The sequence below is a fragment of the Canis lupus genome, chromosome 30 (genome assembly GCF_048164855.1).
Source record: "Canis lupus baileyi chromosome 30, mCanLup2.hap1, whole genome shotgun sequence".
Lineage (NCBI taxonomy): Eukaryota > Metazoa > Chordata > Mammalia > Carnivora > Canidae > Canis > Canis lupus.
Window position 1 is genome coordinate 39,158,201 of NC_132867.1, and position 19,574 is coordinate 39,177,774.

General features: G+C 44.6%; 2 long non-coding RNA genes across 2 annotated transcripts in view; one reads left to right on the forward strand and one right to left on the reverse strand.

The window, feature by feature from the left end:
- Nucleotides 1-19,574, reverse strand: part of LOC140621709 (uncharacterized) — a 37,832-nt gene that overhangs the window by 14,469 nt on the left and 3,789 nt on the right. The window contains exon 2 of the long non-coding RNA XR_012021478.1: nt 2,291-2,377. This is a non-coding gene — a long non-coding RNA (uncharacterized lncRNA). The remainder of the gene's footprint in view (nt 1-2,290; nt 2,378-19,574) is intronic.
- Nucleotides 417-18,794, forward strand: LOC140621708 (uncharacterized). The gene is made up of 6 exons (XR_012021477.1): nt 417-2,439; nt 4,941-5,180; nt 5,769-5,956; nt 7,527-7,613; nt 10,460-10,527; nt 17,476-18,794. It is a non-coding gene; the product is annotated as an uncharacterized lncRNA (long non-coding RNA).

The window sequence follows — 19,574 nt, forward strand, 5'->3', positions numbered from 1 at the left end:
GTTGACTCTTAGAACATGAACCTTCTGGGATCCCTGGGTGGCTCAGTGGTTGAGCGTCTGCCTTCGACCCCCTGTGATCCCAGGGTCCTGGGATTGAGTCCCGCATCAGGCTCCCTGCAGGGAGCCTGCTTCTCCCTCTGCCTGGGTCTCTGCCTCTCTCTCTGTGTCTCTCATGAATAAATAAATAAAATCTTAAAAAGAAAAAGAAGATGAACCTTCTGCATACTCTTCAAAAAACACTTTGGGTATGGTGTGTACGAGGCCTTCTTGACATGGGGTTCTGTTACCAGATGCTCCTTATCATGTCTGGTGTCAGCTAGGTGAGTGGTAGTAGTTTCAAAATACATTTCAGAGTTAGGAATCTCTGAAAGTCTAATTCTCTAGTTCTGTGGGCTTTTTCATGGGTTCCCTTTTTTTTTTTTTTTTTTAAGATTTTTAATTTATTTACTCATGAGAGACAGAGAGAGCAGCAGAGACACAGGCAGAGGGAGAAGCAGGCTCCCTGAGGGGAGCCCAATGTGGGACTCGATCCCAGGACCCCAGGATCACTACCTGAGCCAAAGGCAGATGCTCAACCGCTGAGCTCCTCGGGCACCCCTCATGGGATCCCATTTTGTAGTTCACTTTACACAGAAGGGAAAGCAGCCCTCCCAGAGTGGACCTTCCACTTGCTGTGAAAATCCGGACCCTTTGAAATAAAAGGAAGGAGTTGCTGAGATGACCTGGTTCATTTGGCTGCTTATTCCTTCACACAGGCGTCTTCTGTTCCAGTTTCTCGTATTAGGTTTCTGAGCTGGGGAACGTTTCTGCTACAGCGGATCAGCAGGCGCTGTTCCCAGAATACATGATAATAGCACGGCAGATTTCAAGCTAGGGAATTTGAATGAAGTTTGCTATAACGCTCTGTATTTCATATCAGATTTCTCCACCTTTTCATCTCAGATGTCATTGGATGTGACATTTTAATGGAAATACTTAAATTACAAAAGCATAACTTAGCAACAAGAATGAAACAGACAATTGAATGTGGGACATTTTCCTGGCATGCCTTACTGTCGAAAATTGGACTTTGAGTCAAAACCCTGGTTAGTGACACCTACCTCCTCGAGTTATGTAAATCGATGCTGAGCTTGGAAAACCTTCAAAGAGGCTTGCTTTGAACAGGAAAGGAAGTAGCAGTCGTCTGAGGGTGTCATTTTTACCTTGTAACCTACTGTGGAAAATGCTGGAAGACGGTCCTTCCCTGAAAACTGCATTTAGCTTTGTGCCTTTGTCAAACCCTGTCAACTCGCCCATGAGAAATGGATGCTTCTTCGTGAACAGTGTGTTGTTTTTTTGTTTTTTAATAGGGTGATACTTTACTGTACACTATGTTGTATTTCTTCTGAACCAAAAAACAAGTACCTGGCATTATAGAAACAGATTCTTGGCATGTGACTTCTGGGAATGTTTTCCGGAACGCGTTCTACTCCCAAACATTTGGAAGGATTTTACCTGACTCATTGTGAGATGCAGAGTTTTTGGTGGGAGATCAGTTTGGGGTCAGTTACAGTTCAAGATTATGGAAGTAATCCCCAGCAGTGCAGCATCAAGAGCTCCGTAGAGCTCGGGTAATAGATTTTGCAAGTTGTTCTGATTTAGGGATCGCATTAACGTATGGAAGAAGTGAGAGAGGACTATTCCATAATTTAATAGGTTCCTGTGCAAAATGAAAATTTGTCACGCTCCTCCTCCCAGGTTCCTGCATGGTGGATTGCCAAGCGAGGTTCAGTTCTAAGTTCTGGCTTAGGGCCACGCGATGTCACGGGGAATAAATCACTGCTCCCCACCCCCCAAAAAAAGCCTGTTCCATAAGCAATACCGATCGAGTCTCACCAACCTCTCCTTCTTAGTGAAAACCAGATACTTGGGTGGACTGAAGTGTGCTTTTTGTCCTGCACAAACTTATTAGAAGATTACAGACAAAACGCTTGCCACTGATTTTTTTTTCTTTTTTAGGAAAAACAACTAAACATCTTAAAATGTAAAATTGGGGAGACACTAGACTTGTGGAGCCAAGGAAACTCCACAACAGCAGACGCTATTGTGTACCTTTCCTAGTGGGTTTTAAGAATTTCAAATTTGGACTTAATGGCAGTTTATCAATTAAATGGCAAGCAGGAAAAATGCATTTTGAGAGCAGGGAAGGAAAATAAAAACGTAATCAAAAGTATGCGGATGAAATAAGCAGAAGTAGCTGTTCTGGAGAAGTTGCTTGAATTAACTCCAGGAGTCCTCAGATTTCTCTTACCGGTAAAGCTGCTGTGTCAGCTGGAGATGTGGTTTATTCTACGCAGCAGCAAAGGCCGAACTTCAGGAGTACTTGAGCTGCAGTCATCTGTCGGATGTCAACACAGACAAAGTGAGAATGTGACTTACGCGTCCCATTACCCGAGCCAGGTGAAGATTGGTTCATTCGAAGAACAGGGAAGGGGATGGTTGGGCCTTGGAAAGTTCTAGAATGTGGGAAGGGAGGTGGGGAAGGAAGTCATATCCTTTGGTCAACAGATGACTGCAAAGGTCTGGGCGAACTATGAGGACGTTCCAGGGTGTGCTAGGCAACTCAACTCCAACGGTGGAAATGATTTTTTTTCACACCCCTGTTTTTCAGGAATGTTCCAAAGGAACCTCTCAGGATTTGAAGTTTGTCAAAGAGAAACTTGCTTTGCAGACAGACGTAGTTAGAATACCTGCATTCTAACACAACTAGGGATGCGTGAAGTCCCAAGCAAGTCATGGTCCTTAGGCTGTAGGTTCAGGGTTACACACTGGGAAATTTATAGGTCAGGGACAAAAAGCTGAAGCCAGGGCAGCCCCGGTGGCACAGCGGTTTAGTGCTGCCTGCAGCCCAGGGCCTGATCCTGGAGACCCTGGATTAAGTCCCAAGTCAGGCTCCCTGCAAGGAGCCTGCTTCTCCCTCTGCCTGTGTCTCTTCTTCTCTGTGTGTCTCTCATGAATAAATAAATAAAATCTTTAAAAAAAAAAAAGCTGAAGCCAGAGCAGGTAGTTGGCAGTTACCTTTGGGGTCTGAGCATCTGATAGTTGCATTGAAAGCCAGAGCGACTCAGAGCCGTATCCACCCAACCCTGCCAGGGCAACCCACTGATTCAGAAAGAATGTGACAGGTTCCTGACCTCATTTGTTCTCTGGAACACCTGCTGTCAGAGACACTTGCAGAAACAAGTGTCAGCCCCTGAGCCCCCATGCATCAGTGTGGCCTTGTGGCATCCCACAGGGCCGTGCCATCCTGGAGCTCACCCTGGTCCTAGTTAGAATCAGCAAACGTCATTAGGCTCCCCTGGTGTCCTAGTGAACGCAAGCCAGGGCTTGGGAACATGCCCTGGTTTGGTACGAGTGTCATCCTGGGGTGGGTCAGCCATATTGTGACACCAGTGTGTCTGCAAAACCTCTAGTCACATGAGTTACTGGGGGTAATTCTGAGTATCAAGGACATGTGTCCTCAACCAATCAATACAGTGTTCCTACCCCTGAGCATTCTCTGGGCTTCTTCTGAGTATTACATTCAGATGACCTGTGGGTTTTTTGTTTTGTTTTGTTTTGTTTTAAGATTTTACTTATTTATTCATGAGAGGCAGAGACACAGGCAGAGGGAGAAGCAGGCTCCTGGGTACCTGGATGCGGGATGCGGGACTCGATCCCAGGACCCCGGGGTCACGCCGTGAGCCGAAGGCAGATGCTTCACCCCTGAGTCACCCAGGCATGCCCAGATGACCTATGTTTCTAAACTACGTTGTACCATGTGATTTTTGCAGCACATTTGGTCTTAAAGACCTCCCTGTAGCCAAGGACTGGGGTAGGAGGCACATATAGATTCCTGATAAATTCAGACCTAGCCTGCAAGGACGGCTCCTGGGTACCTGACCTTTGATGCTTGAGGGCCACCACGTGTCCCTGAAAGCCCTTGGGTACTTGTTGGGCACCATTGCCCAAACTGTGAGTGTAGTTGTGCCCAGCTGGCCTCTCAGGATACAGCAAAGGTGTCAGTAAAATCCCTGTCTCACCTCTAAAAGTCTGCTGATCAGGGTTTGTCCACGCCTGCAGGGCGGTGAGGAGATGGGTCAGCTCCCTTTGCAGAGGGAGAGTTATTTGTACAGGATCAAAAGTGGATGAGCTGGTAAAGTGGAAATTGTATGTGACACACGGGTGTCCTCCAATATCGATTTACAATGATATATAATTACAAATGATGGGTTTACAAAAGAGATTTCTAGAATGGTGTCATGATGGGGAGAATTGAAACCTTGAGCATCGGGATGCCTGTGGGTGGCTCAGTGGTTAAGCGTTTGCCTTCAGCTCAGGGCAGGATCCCTGGGTCCTGGGATCAAGTCCCACATCGGGCTCCCTGTAGGGAGCCTGCTTCTCCCTCTGCCTGTGTCTCTACCTCTCTCTCTGTGTCTCTCATGAATAAATAAATAAAACCTTAAAAAAAAAAAAAAAGAAACCTTGAGCATCTTTGAAATCCAGCCTTCTTTACCGTTGGGGTTTTTCCATAGGATTTGCTACACTTAGGTTGGAATATATGTACTTTTTCCATGGCACATGCACTGACCAGCATATCGTGAGAAGGCAGGTGTCTCCCGAGGGCAGGACTTATTACTTTTTCTCCAGGAAATGCTCTATGTACGGGTCTCTGAAAGTTTCCAATAAAAGCAAGGCTTTTCGCTGGCTCCTGTCTACCTATTGAAGTAAAGTTTCACACAAGCCTTACAATTTTGAAGTTAATGCTTCTGAATGAAGGTTAAAAACACATTAAAAGATGATCTTTTTGAGATTAAAAAACCAAAGCTAAAGCATCTGTTCATCATCTATAGTGAAAATCACCAAAAATGCACTCCCATAATTCCATTTTTCTTACACAACTTTGTGTTCTCTCTCGCTAGGGGTAACAACTTGGAATTGCTTTTTCTCCTTTGCCTCAGTGGTGATAATGTGTCATCTAGTGCGTCCCATGTCACACGTTCTTGTCGGCGAGCTCGGAAATCCTGTTTGGCCTTGGAAGTGCGTGGATCACGTGAGGGGAACTGCATGATGATGGAAAGTTCTGGACGTCAGGAATCAGCTGAAATGAGTGGGATTGGCCATGGGCTCACAAAAGCCGAATTTCTATAATCGACGAGGAGGTATTTCCTGCTATTTCTGTTAATCCGTGCAGTTAAATAGACTGCAAGCTGAAAATCCCCATGTTCAGTCCCTGAAAGCAATGACTTATTTTTTCTTAAGAAGGACGTCTTTGCTGCTGCCTTGGCGGGGGGGTGGGGGGGTGGAGGTGGGGGTCTGCTGTGGCCGAGGAGCTCACAGACCTCACCCTCTGAAGCAGTGCTCACTTAGCAGCGGCGCTTTGCAGAATGTATTAATGTGTACAACTTTCATTTCTGAAAAGGCCTAAATAAGATAGTTTATTGTTCCCCTCTGGGGCTTTCCCTCTGTTTTTGGCATGCCATGTTGATTTAAAATTAAGCTGTGCTAGGCCAGCAGTTGGGGTGAAAGAGGTATGCACCCCACTTCAGAAGTGGCTCTGCATCTGCGGCCCTGGCTGGCGGGCGCCTCAAAACTCGAGTTTTCTAAAAAATAATCTTATTTTTCTACTTATATGCCCCACGAATTTAAGATGTATACCATTGGAAAGGAAATAAAAGAGTTCGGTTTGTTTGAATAAATAATACTTTCAACTTGTTGGGTTTGGTACTGTTTTAACGCTTTTGTTCAAGTCAAGCTTTGGAAGTTACTGCCCGTGACGAGTCATGATCCACTTGCCTCTGCTGCCACAAAATAGATTCCTGGAAAGCGTCGAAGATAAAACTGTAGGGAGAGTCTTGGCCTGATCACTGCAATGTAAAATGGGAGGAGAATACAGTACTTGGGGACGTGAGAACCCTCAGGAGTGGGAAGAGACCAGGTACAGCTAAGCATGTTTAAGGGGGTCATAAAGATTGGACGGGGTGTCAGTCTCATCCTGGGGACGGACTGTGGCCGGATGGGGTGCTCATGCCACATTCACCCTGCAAGGAGATGGTGTTCTCCGAATCCAGCAGACAAACACATGCCCAGGAACCCCCAGCCCGAAAAGTATCTGCCTGGGCATAGACCCCAGTCCATCCACCTGCGAGCTAACCTCTGCACCACATTGTCTCGCCAGGCGCTGCTAGCCGTGCTTTCCAGGAGCATAAGGGTCCACCTGAGTGGGTCAGTTTCTAGAGCAGGATGTTGCCAACTTTGGGGGAGCAGAAATCATGAAGACAGATGTCACTCATGAGCTGTGATCTGGCTGCTGCACCAAACCTTGTAAAAACACACTTAGGTTTGGTGATAAGCGGGGGGGGGGGGGGGGGGGGGGGGGGGGGGGATTTCAAACCTTTAGGAGGTGAAGCAGTATAGTCACTGGAGAAGGAGAATAGGAGGTTTGCTTTCCATTAATGAAAAAGATCATTTGATTTCAGCTTCATGCTTTTCTTTTTAAAGATTTTGCTTGAAGGTTCATGTGAGAAAGAGAGAGAGAGAGAGAGAGCAGAGGGAGAAGCCAGCTCCCCTCTGAGCAGAGAGCCTGGTGTGGGGCTTGATCCCAGGACCCTGGGATCATGACCTGAGCCAAAGGCAGATGCTTAACTGTACCACCCAGGTGCTCTAATTTTATATTATTTTATTTTTTTACACAGATTTATCATTTTGCCATTCTTAAGCTATGGGTGACGTTGCAGTTGTGGTTTTGTATGCCTGTCACTAGGTGGTGGTGTTGTGAAACTTTGTGGAATGACATTTGTGCTTTTATTTTTTTGTTGTTCTGTGCATTTGTTGGCAAATTTCATCAAGCGTCGGCATGTAATTAAACTATACCCAGCAACTACCCAGGGGTGTTTACTCCTCCATCCTGCTCTAAGATAGAATCTTTAAAGTATGCAGGCTAGAGATCTATAGTGAATCTTGGGGATGATCCCCAAATACACGTTTCCAGCACCTGGCCTGTCTTATTTGGCTGCCGCAGAGGGAAGGAAACTGAGTCACAGGGGGGTGCCATGAATGCTCCAGGCTCTCACTCATTGGCAGGTCCAGATTCAAAAACCAGTTAGTCTGATCGCCAGACCTATGATCTCAGCCGTTGTGCTGCTGTCTTTATAAAGGTTAAAATGTGAGAATCGAAAGGGAAAATACTGTTTTTAAAAGTTAGAACTGGGATCCCTGGGTGGCGCAGCGGTTTAGCGCCTGCCTTTGGCCCAGGGCGCGATCCTGGAGACCTGGGATCGAATCCCACGTCGGGCTCCCGGTGCATGGAGCCTGCTTCTCCCTCTGCCTGTGTCTCTGCACCTCTCTCTCTCTCTCTCTCTCTCTGTGACTATCATAAATAAAAATTTAAAAAAAAAAAAAAGTTAAAACTGACGTGTGCTTAAATAAAAATGCTATAAGGGAAAATATTGCAGGAGATACCTATTTACACGCTTACAAATATATATTTGTATATTTACAAATATAAGGGTGGAAGCTAACGCTTGATGAACAGGGAGTTCTGGCCAGACATATCGGGTGCACTGACATTCCATCCTCGGATCGGGCCCCATCAGGTAGGTAGACATGTTACTAAAAATATTTTTTAAGCTGCAGGGTGGAAGGCAAGGGCACATATTCAGAGAACTCAAGAGGTCTGGAGCAAAGATGCTCCCACCCACAGGATGAGAGTCCATAGGCTCTCATCATGGTAAAAAAAAAAAAAAAAAAAAAAGGCCTGCTGTCCATTGCATATAAAAATTTCATACCGGTAAGTCAGATGTATTACCCATGTCTTTATTTTCTGTATTCTGACGCTCCCACATGTGGGACCTTGCTGGCCACAGAGAGACTGGACTCCCAGAGTTAGCAGAATTCCCAGAGAAAGCAAGCAGCTCACTGCAGAGTAAACCACACATTTGGGTGCGGACCTTGCAGATGCAAGCCGGTGGTCCAGAACCCACAGCCACACTCTGGGCCGCTGTCCCCTGCCCACATCTCCCCCAGGGTCAGATACCAGGCAACAAAGGATGACTGTCCCTGTGCCCTAGCCAAACCCGAGCCTCTCTACCCTGCCTTACCCATTCTTCCCTCTGCAAGCCACAGTGAAGGCTCATGGAATCTCCTCCTCCTCCTCCTCCTCCTCCTCCTCCTCCTCCTCCTGCCTCCTGGGCGTCCCTGGTGGCTCCCCACACAGCCCTGCGTGCATGCCATGCCTTCTGGTTCCCGGGATCTACTTCAGGACAGTCTCTTCTGCTCCTGCTAACCATGCCTCATTAAAAACAAACCCCTGCTACCCTTAAAACCCCAAAGAACCTGAGAGCCCGGAAGCAAAGCCTGCAAAAGCTGGCAAAAGTGGGACGCGAGTGGTCAAGAAACAGGATCAATCTTACAATGTCTGCAAAATGCTTACATAGTTAGAAATCAAGTGAGCACAGCTTTAATGATGAATAGATGCCTAAGAGGTGAACCGTTTCCTGCTGGGCTGACGAGGGGTATAAGCTGGGGCACTCATTACAGAGAGCCCAAAAGCACCCACATCGTCCCTGAATCGATACTTCTCTTGGAATCTATCCTAAAGAAACAGAAATGTGGACAAGCCCAGAAATAATGGAGAGAGAGAGAGAGAGAGAGAAGTGGTTTGCTGAATGACATGCCCGTATTACATCCATTTTTAAAGAGAAATATGCTAATCGGGATGTGTGTATAAAATACAAGAATCTAGCGAGTGAATTACATTCACAGTAACCTGTGACCCCTAGAAGTGGGGATCCTGGATGATAGGAATCATTTAGGGATTTTTAATTATTTTTATTCAAATCCTACATCGACATCATTATTAAAAATTCAAGTAATCTCAGGATGCTTTTCACAAAAGCAGCGGTCCCCAGCCGCGCCCCTACCCAACTTTAGGTCCTATTGTGCAAATTTTGTTTGCTCTGGAGCTGCTTCTGTGTTTTTTTGTTTGAGATTTATTCACTTATTTGAGACAGAAAGAAACCATGAGTGACCGGGGCCACGGAAGAGTGAGGCAGAGAATCTCAAGCCAGCTCCCTACTGAGCACCGAGCCCAACTCAGGGCCCATCTCACCACGCCGAGGTCATGAGCTGAGCCGAAACCAAGAGCCAGACGCTTAACCGACTGAGCCACCCAGGCGCCCCCACTTCCATGTTTCTAAATGACATATTTGTGCTGTGCATGCTACGTGATTGGTCAATGGGCTTGAGCCTGTTCATTAATTGGCGACCTCTTAGCATTTTCTAAATTGCTGCATTTACTAAGGGCCATTTTTGGACTCTTCTTATCCAGGCGTGTTCCTGCCTTTGCACCTGCGCCCACTGCTTTCGTGACTGTCCTTTACTAATGTGATTTTAGTATAAGGAGGATGAATATAATTAGTATTAATATATGATTAATATATAAAACACCCGCTCCCACCCCCCGTGAGAAGGTAGTCCTCTCACACAAGCGATGTTATATACTTTATCCTCCTGGATGTCCTTTAGAAATATTGGATGATGTCTCTGGAATCATCCAGTTGAGATTTGTTTTGGAATCATACTGAATGTATATGCGGAAAAATTCAGGGAGAATTTACGTTGTTGTGAGCGGGAGGCCTTGAATCCCCTGGAACAAGTAGTTCTGTCTGGATTTGTCCTCTGTCGCAGTCCCCCAGTGGGCTTCATTTCATGTCGATCCACACCGATTTCTTGATAACTTAATTCACAAGGGTTTTGAGTTTTCTGTTGTCCTTATGAATGAGATTTCTTTTTTAAGATTTTATTTGAGAGAGAGAGCTCACAAGTAGGGAGAGGGGCAGAGGGAGAAGGAGAAGCAGCAGGCTCTCTGCTGAGCCCTGTGAATGAGATTTTTTAAATTACATTTGAAAACTGGTTATTGCTGGGACGCCTTGGTGGCTCAGTGGTTGAGCATCTGCCTTCAGCTCAGGGTGTGATCCCGGCGTCCTGGGATCGAGTCCCATGTCGGGCTCCCCGCAGGGAGCCTGCTTCTCCCTCTGCCTGTGTCTCTGCCTCTCTCTGTGCGTCTCTCATGAATAAACAAATAAAATCTTTTTTAAAAAAAAAAAGAAAGAAAGAATATTGATTATTGCTTATGTATCTGAAAGCACCTGTTTTTCCCTGTTGATTCTGTAACTGACCACATTAGTAAACTTACTGTTTCTAGTTAATTTTGTTCTGCTGACAAATATCAGGGTGTGTGTGGGGAGGTTCCAAGAATAAAGTTATGTCACCTGCAAATGATGGTAATCTTAGCTCCTTTCTGATATTTGTGCTTTGTATCTTACGTTCTTATTTTTTTTTTATGTCCTTATTTTTTTTAATTCCTGTTATGGTATAAGACACAATGTTGGAGCTGTTGTGTTTCTCCACTTACTCTTTTGAATACATGATATATTTACAGGGTTCAAAAATCAGAACAGCATATGGCGAGAATTCTTCTTTGTACTCCTGACCCATCGTCTTCTCGAGGTAACTTGCCATCGCCTCCCGATTTATCTTTAGGCGCTAATCAGCATATGTGTTTATTTTCTCTCTTGTAATATAAAGACGTAACAAACTATATACACCACTCTGCTTTCTTCTTCTTCCCACCCCCCCCCCCACATAATTTACCTTTGGGAGGTTGCTCTGTATGTTTTTTCCCAGATGCGTCATATCCACGGTGCGCCTGTCCCATTCTTTATGTAACTGGCCCCTTGATGACTTCATCTGGGTTGTTTGCCATCGTTTGCTTCTATAGATGTGGCTGCAATGAATAACCTTATGCAAACATCATTATGTGGCGGGGATGTGTTTCCAGGAGGGGAACTGCTGGGTCGGACGACAGCTGCATTTATAATCCCCATGAGCACTGTGAAATTGCCTTTTATAAGGATTATTCCAAATTACGCTCCCACAGTCATGCATGAGTGTGCCTGTTTTCCTCTTCTCTCATCAAGAAGCTGGTGGTGAAACTTGGAAATTTTTGCCAAGCTGACGGGTGGAGAAGGACATATTTCAGTGTAGTTCTAAACTGCAGATCTTTTATGATGAGCAACTTGGGATATCTTTTGCCCATTTTTCCATAGGGCTGTTGGTCGATTTCTAGGAAACCACCCCATAGATATATTGGTGTACATATTACAGGCTTTCCACACGGAGGTCTCCTTACGCGTTAACTTCATAACTCTCTGTGTGATTTGGGCAAATTAACCCTTCCTCCTTGCATTTCCCAGCTGCAGAACGGTGTTCATGCGAATGCTGCCTCACAGGGGCGGTAGACACATGAACTGAGCTAATCTTCGTAGCATGCTCGGCCAGGTGCCCACCCCATAAGCCGCACAGGGGTGATAGTTATGTCTCAAAAAGGTTGGGGGTGCTTATCAGTTGCAGTTTTCTTTGTCGGTTTGTCATGGCTTTTGACTGAATTTGTTAGGCTTGGGGGTTTTTTTGCTTTTCCCTTTGAGAAGGGTGTGTGCCCTCACACATACTCAGATTTACAAAATGTTTTTGATAAGCCTTCTGGATGTAAGTCTGTTAGAAACGTCTTCCCACCTCCAAGTTTTTTTTTATAAGACTTATAAACAGGGGCTTGGGATGCCTGGGTGGCTCTGTCGGTGAAGCGTCTGCCTTCGGCTCTGGGCCCTGCTGAGCAGGGAGCCCGATGCGGGGCTCGATCCCAGGACTCCGGGATCACGCCCTGAGCCGAAGGCAGACACTTCATCGACGGAGCCACCCAGGTGACCCTGTTCTTTTTTCACAAACAATTGAATCAGTTTGTATAGATGCTCCCCTCCCCAGTGCGTATTGGGATGTTTATTGGAATCACATACGTTTACAATTGAACTTAGGGAGACCTTGACACCTCTCTGAGGTTAAGGCATCCTCTCCAAGAAGAGGAAACGTGCTTCTATTCATTTACTTCTCGTTTTTGTTCCTTGGCCTAGGTCTTGCCAATTTCTTGTTAAATTTATTTCTAGGCATTTAATCTTTTGTTGTTGTTGTTATTGCAAATGAGATTTTTCTGCCATTAAATCTCCTACCTCCTCGTTGTTTGTCAATATGAAAGCTGCCTGTTTCTGTATTTTAATTTTGTATCCTGCTTCTTAGTGAATTCCTTTGAGATATTTCAGGTGACTATTTTGGATTTTGCAGGTGTATGTGTCATATATAGTGATAGTTTCCCTTTGTGCTCTCCAATATTTGCACCTCTGATTCCTTTCTCTTGTCATATTACATTGTCTAGTACTTTCAGTAGAGTGTTAAATAGTAAAGACTATCTTATTTCATTCCTGACTTTAAAACCTGATGCTATTGTCTGAGAAAGGTACAACTTACTATGTTGAAGAAGTATCCATTTCTCATGGTTAATTTTGTGTCAGTGTTGCTGGGAAGATATTTTTTAGATGAGCTTAACATTTAAAGTAGTGGATATTGAATAAAGTGCATTACCCCTTAGTCTGCAGGTGGGCTTTGTCCAATTAGTTGAATGTCTTAAGAGAAAACGACTGAATTTTGCCTCCAGACAGCCTGCAGACTCAAGCTGCCACTTTAACTCCCTGGGTCTCCAGCCTGCCTGGCTGCGCTGCATTTTGGACTTGCCAGGCTCCACAATTATATGAACCAGTTCCTTAAAATAAATCTATATGGGACAACTTGGGTGGCTCAGTCGGTTGAACATCTGACTCTTAATCTCAGGGTCATGGGATTGAGCCCCACATCGAGCTCTGATAGGGGCACCTGGGTGGCTCAGTGGTTGAGCATCTGCCTTCAGCTCAGGTCATGATCCCGGGGTCCTGGGATTGAGTCCCACATCGAGCTCCCTGTGTGGAGTCTTGCTTCTCCCTCTGCCTGTGTCTCTGCCATTATCTGTGTGTCTCTCATGAATAAATAAATAAAATCTTAAAAAACAAGAATTTTATCATAAATTTTACAATTTTGTCAGGTACTTTCTTATTGTCTATGGAAGATATCATTTCTGTCCTTATAGTTCATAACTTTGTGAATTATACTACCAGATTTCCTAACAGTGAACCATTCATGTTTTCGGAATAACCTTTGTTATTGTGTTATTGTGATGTATTTTTCTTTTAGTGCTTTTTGATTCTGTTTGCTCCTGTTTTCCCTAACGTTTTCCTGACCATATTCACAACTGTGTTTTGTCTGTAGCTTTCTTTTTCTGCAGTCTGTCAGGTGTTATCAATGCTATGCTCACTTCGTGAAAATAATTTGGGTCTTTTACCCTTTTTCCTGAGATCTGGAAGAGCTTAATGAAATTATTCACTCTTTAGAAGTTTAGGGACACCCGGGTCCCTCAGTGGTTGAGCAATGGCCTTCGGCTCAGGGCGTGACCCCAGGGTCCCAGCGTCCAGTCCCGCATTGGGGTCCCCACAGGGAGCCTGCTTCTCCCTCTGCCTGTGTCTGCCTCTCTCTGTGTGTCTCTCATGAATAAATAAATAAATAATCTTTAAAAAAATAAAAGCTTGGTAGAATTTCCTTAGAATTCTCTGTGCATAATACTCTTTTGCAAACTAGCACCTGGTACCTTTCTCTATGTGTTTTATGGAAATAAGCTGCTTAGATTTTCTCTTTATTTTGAAATCAGTTTTGATGGGACACCTGGGTGGCTCAGTGGTTGAGCCTTGCTTTCGGCTTAGGGCATTATCCCGGGGTCCAGGGATCAAGTCCCACATCGGGCTCCCTGCATGGAGCCCACTTCTCCCTCTGCCTGCGTCTCTGCCTCTCCCTCTGTGCCTCTCATGAATAAATAAATAAATAAAATCTTTTAAACATAAAATCAGTTTTGATAAATTACATCTTATAAAATTATGCATTTTAACCCAGGGTTCCAAGTTATACTTAAAAGTTAAGCATAACAGTCTTATGATTCCTTTCCCCATTTTTCCAGTTTTTGTAACTTGTTTTTCCCTCATTCCTCACTTTATGTATCTTTTTATTATATCAAGGTAGCTCATGACTTAACCACTTTATTGTTTTAAGGGTCTATTTTTGTAAAGGTTTTAAGGATCGGGGCTCCTGGGTGGCTCAGTAAGTAAAGTGTCTGCTTTTGGCTCAGGTCATGATCCCGGGGTGCTGAGATCAAGTCCCATGTCGGGTTCTCTGCTCAGTGGGGAGCCTGCTTCTCCGTCTGCCTCTGTCTGCTGCTCTGCCTATTTTGCTCTCTCTCTCTCTCAAACAAATAAGTAAATAAAACCTTTTTTTTTTTAAATAAAACCTTTTTTAAAAAAATCTAATTTAAAGGTTTTAAGGATCAATTCTACTGTTTACTGCTGTTACTCATTTCTGTTTTGTGAATCTCTTTTTGCTTACATTTCTTCTTTTTTTTTTTTTTAGGATTTTCTTTATTTGAAAGAGAGCCCATGAGTAGGGGGAGGAGCAGAGAGAGAGGGAGAGGAAGAGGGAAAGAATCCCTTGGACCCTGAGTCAGGGCTCAGCCCACAATCCATGAGATCATGATCTGAATGAGAACCAAGAGTTGGACGCTCAACTGGACTGAGCCACCCAGGCACCCTCTGCTTTAGTTTCTTGATTGAGGATTCCTTTTTTTTAAATAGGGTCCACACCCAGCGTGAGGCTTGAAACTCACAACCCCAAGATGAAGAGCCCCTAATTCATTTGGTTTCATTCTGTTTCATTGATAAAAGCTTTGTGGCATCAAGTCTTCCTTGAGTGCTGCTTTAATTTGTTTCATAATTTACATGTGGTATCACTGTATTCTAAAAACTATGACTATTTCAGCTTGTTTCCTCTTTCACCAGAGGGAGATTTTTTTGTAAGATTTTATTTATTTGTTCACGAGAGAGGCAGAGACATGGGCAGAGGGAGAAGCAGGCTCCCTGCGGGGATCCCGATGCGGGACTCGATCCCAGGACCCCGGGGTCACGACATGAGCCGAAGGCAGATGCTCAACCGCTGAGCCACCCGGGCATCCCGTCATCTGTGTGCTTCTATAGAGCTCATCACATGTCCGCTTTAGAAACAGCGCTGTTCTATGGCTTTGTCCATACGTGTTGTATTATCGATTACACATTCGTGAGGAATCACCCACTAACAAATAAGGAGAAGTACGCCTCTTCGTAGCATGTAAAAAGACTTTTGGCTTAGGTGTTATCTAAGTTCTATCTAATGTCTCCTTGACTACTTCTAAGACCCCAGAGCTTATTTCCTGGCTGCGGTGGCCTGCTGGGCTATGTCCATCCCCTGTATTTTTGCCCTTTCCAGATCACCCAGAGTGGAGTTTTTCTGATGACGCATTCAACAAATCTTTTATTTATTTTTTCTTTTCTAAGTAAAGGACTTGAACCAGTTGCATTCATTCCCACGACAAGATGACCTTGTTTCCGCCCTGTGTGTCCTGTGAGCTTATGCCCACGTTTGTACAGGTTGTTTCTTTCACTGTGTGAAAAGAAAGGTTTGCTTTACCTTTTTGTGTGCAATTCTTTTTTTTTTTTTTAAGATTTATTTATTTATTGGGGCAGGGGCAGGTGCAGAGAGAGAAAATCTCAAATAGACTCGCAGCTGAGTGCTGAGCTCCATCCCACAACCCTGAGATCATGACCTGAGCCGAAACCAAGAGTCGGATGCTCACCCCACTGAGCCACCCAGGTTCCCCTTGTTGTATTTCTTTTTTTCCAGGGAGCCTCTTCCTTTTTGTTGCCTTTATAATTACAGCTTTATATAATGGCAGAGGGGAAGTCCCTTGGTCTTACATTTGTCCCAGCCTATGGGAGCCTCCCCAAGGTGAGCATTTCCTCCCTGCCCTCCCTCTCAGCCATCACCTCACTTAGTGACCTCAGTACCACGATGAATACGCATGCCTCTCTTGCTTGGTTTGCAGCCCCATTTGATTTCTTTTGGCTCTCAACCGCTACAGACGAGAATCACTGGATTCATTCTACCTTGTATTTGCCTTCCTGCTTCCCTCTGTGGTTCTGGTTTGTTGTATTGTTCCAACATCACCCAGGATATAGAAACACTGTATTCCCTTCCAGCTTGCTGGCACCTGCACTCTGCGTGTCACCATCTTGTTTGCCAGCCTCCCCACCTACCTCTGGATTGGGGAAAAAACTTCTTTCTGGTAATTTCCTCACAAAGGGCTTACAGGAACAGTATCTCTTGAGTCCTTGCTTCTTAAAAACCATTTTGTGGCCTTTAAACTTAAAGTTTGGCTTGTATAAAAGCTTCATTTTGCTTTCTCTCTCTTTCTCTCATACCTTATGGCATGGCATTCCTGCCTTCTGGATTTGAACATTGCTTTGGGGGAAACTGACACCAGCGCTCTATCCCCTTCCTATCTGACATGACTTGACCTTTTTTTTCCCTAGCTGTCCTGAAGACTCTTTGTAATTTTTTTTTTAAAGATTTTACTATTTTCATTTATTTATTCTGGAGAGATCGAGACAGAGAGCATATGTGAGACAGTAAGCACAAGCAGGGGACAGGGAGGGTGGAGGAAGAGAGAGAAGCAGGCTCCCCACTGAGCAGGGAGCGTGATTCAGGGCTGGATCCCAGGACCGCAAGATCATGACCTGAGCCAAAGGCAGACGCTTCACTGACAAGCCACCCAGGTGCCCCAAAGACTCTTATCTCTAAAGCCTTATAACTAGGACATGTCTCATGCTGACCATTTGGGGTCAAGAAATGTTAAATGGTTCTTCTGATCCACTGCATTAGCCCCTCCCTGCTCTTAATGTGAACTTCAATTATGCCTGTGTTAACTCCACCTGGCTTGTCTTCTATAGCCATCATTTTACAATACTTTAAAAATATTGCTTTATTTCCATAAATTTTTTACTGACCTCATTTTTACCTGTCTTGTTATTTACTATATTTTCATGAGCATCTCTTTTCCCTGGTGCATCGTCTGGTGGCTTTGTGTTTTTCTTCTGTGTCTTTCGTGAGTTCAGTCAGTTAGAATTTTATCTCCTCCTCTTATTTTGCCATCCTTCCCACCTTTATGCATTTCTTCGTTATGGGCCTCCTTCACTAGACGAATTGCTTCAATGAATTGTCTTTTTTTTGTTTCCATTTGCGATGAAATGCACACTCAAGTTTGTGCATCTGCTCTCTGAATACCTTTTTCTGGAGTGTTCTTCATTAGATGGTAAGCTCGGCCACGCTATTCCACATGTTATTTCTTATAACATCTGCTCATCAGTTCTGCTTGATTTCTTTTTTAGCCACTCACTCACTCACTCACTCACCAGGAAGCTGGGGACCAGCCGCCTGCAGGACATTCCAAGAGAAAGAGCACACAGGTTTCACATAACCCCCTGGCTTTCATGGTTCTGATATTTCCTCTTTCTCTGCTGCCAGAGAGGCAGACTGTTCTCTGGAAATATGGAGCATATGTGTGCTAACTCTTCTGATTCTCTGAGGAAGGCCACCTGCCTCATTTACGCTTCTCTTCTTTTCCAGGAAAAGAAGAAACAGGACTTTTACACTTCAGGGTGAGTGCCTCATCAGTGGACACGGACTTCCTTCTGGTGCCTTCTAAGGCTGGATGCTGCTGGAACCAAGGACCTTGAGCTGTCCTTCATCCCTGCATTTCTTCCCAGGACCTCTGCCCTCACTCAGCTGCTTTTGGCAGCTCCTGTGCATTCTTTGAAGTCTGCAGCTTATCTCTCCCTCCTAGTTTCCCTAAAAATGTGGAGTTCAGAGCTTTGTGGTTCATTTTGTGTTTTTTTTTTTTTTGTTTTTGCTTTGTTTTGTTTGTTTTTTTTCACTTTTCTTATTTCACTTCCGTGATTCTAGGACAGGATTACATGCCCCACTCATACTGGGAGTCTGCCTTCAGCTTTTATTGTGTATATGTTTATATAATTTCAAGGTTTTGGGGTTTTGAGGGGTTTTTTGTTGCCTTTGTTTTTCTTTTTTTGCTACAGAAATATTGTAGTTTGGTTATATTTGTTTTTTTTTTTTTTTCTCTAAAGATTTTCTTTATTTGGCAGATTGAGAGAGAGAGAGAGCACAGGCAGGAGGAGCAGAAGGGGGAAGGAGAAGCAGACTCCCTGCCAAGCAGGGAGCCTATGTGGAGCTCCATTCTGGAACTCTGGGATCATGACCTGAGCCAAGGCAGATGCTTAATTGACTGAGCCACCCATGTGTCCCTGTAGTTTGGTTATTTAAATATTTTTAAACTCTTTTATTGAAACTTGGATAGAGACTTATTACAAACATATACATTGTTGTGTTTTTCAAGGTGGAAAAAAGTGGAAATGGTCCAAGTGTCCAGAAGTAAAGGAATAAACTAACTGCCACATATCTATAGGGTGGAATACAAGGTAACTTTTAAAAACCTGTTTTAGGGGCTCCTGGATGGATCAGTCAGTGAACTATCTGTCTCTTGATTTCCACTCAGGTCGTGATCTCAGGGTCCTGGGATCGAGCCCTGAGTCAGGCACCGTGCTGGGCATGGAATCAGCTTGAGACTCCCTCCCTCTGCCCCTCCTCTACTCGCATGCACCCTCTCTAAAAATAAATAAATATATATATTTTTTTAAATAATTTTAAGGTCAGAGAGTGATTAAGAGAAAAAGGATACGAATTGTCTATGTAGTAAGATCACCATTTTAAATGTACACACACATACCCCAAACACTCGAAAGAAATGCACTAAAAAGTTGAAGTTATCTGTGGAAGAATTATAGGTGATTTAAACTGTTCTTTTGCAAATTATGTATTTCCTAAATATATTTTTATAACCTGAAGATACCATTAAAAAACAAATTTGGAAACCTTGCCCATTATTTTCTTGCTGTGCCTCTCCCTTGATCCTGCTCTTACTTCCTTCTCTGTCTTGGTGGATGGCAGCACCACGCATCCACACCCTGGGCGGGAAACCAAGTCATTCTCACCTCTTCCCACTCCCTGGTTCCCCATCCTCAATGGGTCATCAGTCATTTTAGTTCTATCTTCTAGGGACCTCATGTTGTACCCCCTTCACCAGAGTTGTTCTCATGATCTGTCTTCTAGGCTCTTTAGTTGGCTCCCTTATTCATCTCCTGGCTGTCTGCTTCTCCCACCTTGAAACCACCTTCTCTCTGGGTTGGATCAGTCCCAGCCTAAACACTTCCCCTGGCCTGCTGTAGCTACAGGAAGAAAATCCAAATTCAAGCACTCAAGGCCAGCCTCAATCTGATCCAAATCTACCTCTCCCATGACACACCGGTCACGCTCGTCTCTAGGTACCCTGCAAGCTGGCACCATACCTGAAGTCAAGAATGACCATCAGATTATGTAATAACAGACTCCAGACAACCAGGACCAATGCTGGCTGGGCCGGCTGCTATGGGCTGGCTGGATCTGCCCCGCCGAGAATACAGCAGGTGCTTGATAGACGCGGCTGGAGTGCATGAAGCAGGGAGCACCCGGTTGCAGATAGAACCAGTTCTAATCCGTGCTAAGCAACGGTGACTTGTCCTAGCCTCGTAAGTGTGGAATAGAAACCCCAGGTTCCTGCGTGGCAACCATTAAAATACCCAATTCCTGTTTTGATTGTTTGAGTAGTGTTGGGG